The sequence below is a fragment of the Arachis hypogaea genome, chromosome 19 (genome assembly GCF_003086295.3).
Source record: "Arachis hypogaea cultivar Tifrunner chromosome 19, arahy.Tifrunner.gnm2.J5K5, whole genome shotgun sequence".
Lineage (NCBI taxonomy): Eukaryota > Viridiplantae > Streptophyta > Magnoliopsida > Fabales > Fabaceae > Arachis > Arachis hypogaea.
In genome coordinates, this window is record NC_092054.1 from 60,093,186 (window position 1) to 60,099,737 (window position 6,552).

At 33.5% G+C, this 6,552-nt stretch overlaps 1 long non-coding RNA gene across 1 annotated transcript; it reads right to left on the reverse strand.

The window, feature by feature from the left end:
* Nucleotides 1-3,882: 3,882 nt before the first annotated feature.
* On the reverse strand, nucleotides 3,883-6,302 carry LOC140181813 (uncharacterized). Its single transcript, XR_011877283.1, has 3 exons — nucleotides 5,982-6,302; nucleotides 5,727-5,876; nucleotides 3,883-5,506 (listed from the first exon to the last, which is right to left on the reverse strand). It is a non-coding gene; the product is annotated as an uncharacterized lncRNA (long non-coding RNA).
* Nucleotides 6,303-6,552: the final 250 nt, after the last annotated feature.

The window sequence follows — 6,552 nt, forward strand, 5'->3', positions numbered from 1 at the left end:
TATATATTTTACTCAACTTATATCAAAAGAAGTTTATGTTAATACCATTATTGGCTCAGGCAATATGATAGAAGGATCCAAAAGAGGTATAATTTTATTTTTCGGAGGAACAAAATTTATAATAAATAATGTACTATTGTCTACTAAATCTTTAAGGAACTTATTAATTTTAAATATATTCACCGAAATGGATATCATATTGAAATAATAAATGATGAAAATCATAAGTACTTATGTATCACAACTCAAGATTTAAATAAAAAGGTTATAATAGAAAAGTTACCCTCACTTTTTCTGGATTATATTATACTAAAATCAGTGCAATTGAGTCACATGCCATTGTAAACCAAAAGTTTACCATCCCAAATGAATTCATAATTTGGTATGATCGATTGAGACATTCTGGAACAACCATGGTGTAGAGAATTATTGAAAACTCCCATAAACATTCACTAAAGAACCATAAATTTCTTAAATCTAGTGAATTTTATTGTGCTGCATGTTCTCAGGAAAAACTAATTTTAAGGCAATCACTAATAAAGATTGAATTTGAGTCTCCTGAATTCCTAAAAAAGAATTCAAGGCGATATATGTGGACCTATTCATCCACCATGTGGACCTTTTAGATATTTTATGGTCCTATTAGACGCATCTTAGAGATGGTCACATGTGTGCTTATTGTCTTCTCACAACTTGGCATTTGCGATATTACTTGCTCAAATTATTTTATTAAAAGCTTAGTTTTGAGAAAATCCAATCAAAACACTTTGTATTTGATAATGTTGGTGAATTTACCTCTTAAGCTTTCGACGCTTATTGTATGGCCAATGGTATAAGTATTGAACATTCAGTAGCTCATGTTCATAAACAAAATGGACTAACAGAATCACTTATTAAACGGCTCCAATTGATTGCTAGACCCTTACTTATGAGAATAAATCTCCCAACCTCTGCTTGGGACATGCCATTTTACATGTTGTAGCACTTATTCGCTTAATGCCAACAAGTTGTCATCAATTCTCTCCTCTGCAATTAGCTTTTGGCTAGCAGCCAATATTTTCCATTTGAGAATATTCGGATATGCAATATATATTTCAATTGGCCCACCTTCTCGCACCAAAATGGGACCCCAAAGAAAATTAAGAATTTATGTGGGATATGATTCTCCCTCTATAGTGAGTTATCTTGAGAAACAAACTAGAGATGTATTTAAAGTCCGATTTATAGATTGTCATTTTGATGAATCAAAATTTTCAACTTTAGAAAGAGAGAATAAGCTTCTTGAAAATGAACATAATAATTGGAATGCATCATCCTTGAAAGATTAGGACAACAAAATGTGAACTAGAAGTTCAAAAGATTATACATTTGTAAAGAATAATAAATGAATTATCTGATACATTTTCTGATGCAAAAAGGATAACGAAATTCTATATACTAACTGAAAATGCTCCAATTTAAATTGATGTCCCAGTCGGACAAATGACTATCGAAACAAATTCACGTCAGAAGTGTGGTAGGCCTGTTGATTCTAAAAGACAAAAATACTCAAAATTAAATACTATTCCTGTTGAAAAATATAAAGACATAGAAAAGACACCAGCAAGTATCGAAAATTCAGATATAGTTTTGACGCCAAAAAATGTTTAGGTACCTAAAAATTTCAAAAATTGTGAAAATGATGAAATCTCGCACTACTACATAATTGACTTTTACTAACATTTAAAAAATTTTACTAAATCATATTAAAATATTACCTATGTATATTAGTAACATTTTAACAAATGTTAAATATACCTTATGTTACTAAAGAATTTTACTAACATTCTTCTAAAGATTTAATAACATTTAGTAAAAATATTATAAAAGATATTCTATAGTAATATTATGAAAAGTGTTACAATAGACCATTCATGGTAACACTTAGAGAAATGTTACGATAGATATTTTTTGTAACACTTAGAAAAATGTTACCATAGATATTTTCTGTAACACTTAGAAAAATATTACAATAGATATTTTTTGTACACTTAAAAAATGTTACAATAGATATTTTATGTAATACTTAAAAAATATCACAATAAGTCTTCCTAATAACATTTTAAAAAATATTACAATAGATATTCTATAGCAATACTCTAATAAATGTTACAAAAGATTTTCTTTGCTAATAACAAAAAAATATCACAATAGATTTTTAGTAACATTTAAATGCACAAAATATTGAATTATATTTTTTTTCAATTACATATTCTACACCCACTTTACAAATTAAACTAAAGATATTTAAACATTAAAATTGGTCTAATAAGTCAATTTTCTAATTTCTTCAATATACTTAGATGATTAATAACCTGCCTTGAGAGTCCATCAAAACTTGAGCAACTTCCATCTCTCTGTCATTCTCGTGAAATACACCACGCTGAAACACATAAATGTCCGAAAATGGCAAATGAGCATTATATTTGGATAACCATTAGTGTCAATCTCTATTATTTGTGCAATTTGAGGAAGAAAGAAAGGAAGCATTGGCAGGAAGAAATAATAACCTGCATCGGGTCCATGCTTGCAGTAGTTTTGAAGAACTTGTCAAAGAATGACCCCTAAACTAGAATACAACAAAATCAACAGAAAGCAAATGAGAAAGAACAGTAGATCAATGCACCAATAATCCTATAACTAGGCAACTACTGTGAACGAAGTAAGCTTACCAAGCTTGACCTCAGAAGTTATGTTCCCAAGAGCATGAAGAAGCCCAATTGTACCACAAGCATTACCCACAGTTTTCTTCATAAAATACACTTTATTGCTATTTTCCTACACCGGAACAGCAACTACATAATCAGTGACCTAATATATCATACATTTACATTCTAACCAATATTCAGATTCTTTGGTTCCATTATCCAATTTTGCGAAAAAAAATTCTCAAAGAACAGAAGGAAAAAGGAATAATCATACTAGGAGATATGTCCACTTACCCTTTTTTATTTTTTTCCTGTTGCAAACTCTCTTCTTCGGTCTGATAAAATCAGAAGCAGCAAAAATGAACAAGATTATAGTATAGAATCCCTTTTTTTAACTTAATGGCATAGAATTCAGCTCAAATAATTTTTTCTTTTTTGAAAAAAAAGTAAACCTTAGAGGTGAGTGGATAAAGGAAAAGGACGGCAAGAACAGGGCTTGGAACCATTTGAAGAAGGTCATCGTCTAAGTCATAAACATCGCAGGATTCAGCTTCGTCTGGTGGAAGCCCAAGACCCCATAGGAACTGAAATTCATGCAATTAACTCAAACCTTCTCCTCTTTTGAAGAAGAAATAGAGAGAGAGAGAGAGAGAGAGAGAGAGAGAGAGAGAGAACAGATTAGCTGAGGTAACCCGATTGATCACGTCAGGATTAGCTTCAAGAGGAAGCCACCTCTTGGCAGAGGGTCTTTCGTCCAAGGTAGCCATTTCTTGCTTTCCTCTCTTGTAGCGGCTCTAATTCTATGTCAAGAACTATACGTGAAAGAACAAAACCAATTTTATATCTCTAAACAATAGACTTCTATAAGAATCTGCAACTTGCTCAACAATTATGAATCATTTTCAAATATATTTCATGCCACCAGGCTAAAGCAATTTACAGTTATATCATGCATGATACTAGTTCAGAAACAGAATTGTCCAAGAGTTATAGGAAGGAGTCTTACGGTGGGAGGTCCAGGCCGGCTGCCGCCTAGAGTACGAGATGAGAATGCACTGCTATATATCATTTTCCATCTTCCTTGCAATTTATCGAGGTCAGCCGAGAGATCAACTAGTCCTTCGGTAGCTTCGAGTTCCTTAGCCGCAGCATCCGCCTTTCTCAAATGATCCTCATTTGTAGTAAGACCTCATATGTTGATGGTAGACACGAGCCTTCGGGAAGTAATTCATTGAGTAGTTGTAGTAACATATTAAATGATACGTTGCTCCAACCATGAAGGTTCTTTATGTGGAGCAAACGAACAATAGTTGATAACTTTGTAAAATCTTTACATCCCGGATATAATTCTTGATGAGCATCATGGATCAACTTGTAAAACTTCTTAGTTTCTTCATCAATCTCTTCTTCATTTTCATCCTCATCCAATGCGTCATCAAATTGACTCGTTTCAAATTACCTCGACATCATGAAAGTCTCTTCCAACAATTTATCCAAGTTATCTTGTATTTCAGATCCATCATTCTCAGCAAATTTTGAAGATCCACATTCTCCATGAAATATCCACTTATTGTATCCCTTATCAAACCCATCACAAAATAAATGCTCGTAAACATCCTCTCGATTTCCCCAAGAACAATTATTGCAATTCTTACAAGGGCATAGAATCTGAGTTCCTTCAGCCGCATTATGAAAGGCAAAATCAAAAAACTCATCTAATCCATCTAAGTACTTCTTAGAAGTTCGCGGTTTGAGCATCCAACTCTTATCCATGACTAACTTATCTCAGCAGAAGCTATTCCAGTTTTTTCTCGAAGCTCTCTAATGGCAGCCAATTTGGGCTCTTCACCGTCTTCAATTCCCCCCTGATTTTTAAGATCCCAAAGAGACGAGCAATCGATTTAGCTGAAACTTTTAATACTATACTAGACCTAGGAAATAACTAAAATATAACAGGCAACAAAATTAATAATCCATTTTTCTGCAATGACTTGGAACAATGCACAAGTCTTTACTATTGATGTATCTCTAACTTCAAAGTAGGTATCTCGCAGGAAAGACAAAATAAAAAAAAATAAATAAATAATTATAACACTCAATCAATGAACATAACAAATGGATCCCTTCCATATAATCTGAAACCTGCATAGTGAAAATTGTAGAACATACTCATAAAATTTCTAAATTATACACACAAATTCAAACTAAATATCATAGCATATGATCTGAAATCTAAGCTATCAGACGGTTATTCTGAAACATTTCGGTTAAGCTCAAATAACCTTAGATAAATACCACATGTCACAATCACCAAAAATCTTAATGAATTACAAAACAGAATAGAGATCTCAGTATAGTTCATTAATTTATGCCCATACTTGTTAATTACATTATCTAATGCAAATAATATGTGAAAACCTGAAAATTAAAATTTAAAAGATAAAAAAAAAATTTTGCACCCTAACTGCAAAAAAATATAAAAGAATCATATGATCCAAGAATGAATAATAGCCTTTGCTTAAATTTTAAGGATATGGGTGCTCAAAACTTAGCCCTTCTAGTTAAACAGGGCTAGAAAATTATTACTCAACCTCAATCTCTATTGTCGAAAATTCTAAAAGGCAAGTACTTCATGTTTTATGAATGCTGAGAATGGAACTTTACCTTGGTGGGGTTGGCGCAGTATTTTGGAGGGGCGGAAGGTCATTAAGAAGGGGCTGGTGTGGCATGTTAGTGATGGGAACAACATCAAGATCTTTAGAGACCCGTGGTTGTCTGATTCTTATCCATTCTCCGTTTCACAATCATCAATGCTCAACCTACCGAATTCACCAATTATGTATGTCAGAAATTTAATTTTACCCAATGGTGAGTGGGATCAAACTCTTATTACAAACACTTTCAATTCTGAAAATTCTGAGAGGATACTGGCCACACGTATAAACAGGGGAGATGATAAAATTATATGAGCTCTTAATAGAAGTGGTCTGTACGAAACAAGTAGAGGATACCAGGTAGCTTACAGGTTCAATCACCCACCGGTTGAATTTTGCTCTGAAGCTATGCAAAATCGAGCTCTCTGGAAGGATATGTGGCAGCTGAGGATTCCGGTGAAGATCAAGATCTTTCTCTGGAGGGGATTTCATGAGAGGCTCCCAACCCTTCAAGCACTGAATCACCGTATTCCATCTATTTTTCCAATTTGCAAGAGATGTAACCAGCACTAGCAATCAATTAATCATTGTATTTGGGCATGTGAAAAATCAAGAGAGGTTTGGGAGAAATGAAACTTACCCACATCAGTAGAAGAGGATATCGACAATTCATTCTATCGATCTTGACGGCGACGAAGCTCCTTCTCCGTACAGTTTGATGGCGATTCTGAGTTGGCTCATATGGAAGACGAGAAATCAGATGCTGTTCGAAGATGAAGCCTTCTCGGTGGACACAGTCGTGGCTTCCGCTCTCAAGCTCTACAATCAAATTCAACAATCCCTCAACTCTTAGATATGGCACTCTTATTCTCCAATTCTGATTATCAAATCTGATTGTGAAGTTTTCTTGCTAGTCCCACCACTGAATTGAAGGAGCAATTAAACTCATTTATACCTAAATTCAAAATCTAAATTCAAATAAACAACTTAATTAGTGAGAAATTACATATGAATGATTCAAATCTGGATCAAAGTCAGTAAGAGAAGAAAGAATATGAAAAGAGGTTCTTCTTCTCCTCCATTAGACTCACCTCAAAACAGAAAATAACAAATCCAACCCTAAAATTTGTTGAAACGAGAAAGATTCAAGGAGCGAAGGAGCACGATTGAGAGCGCCAGTGAGATTGAGAGCAAGAGTGCAAAGGAGAACT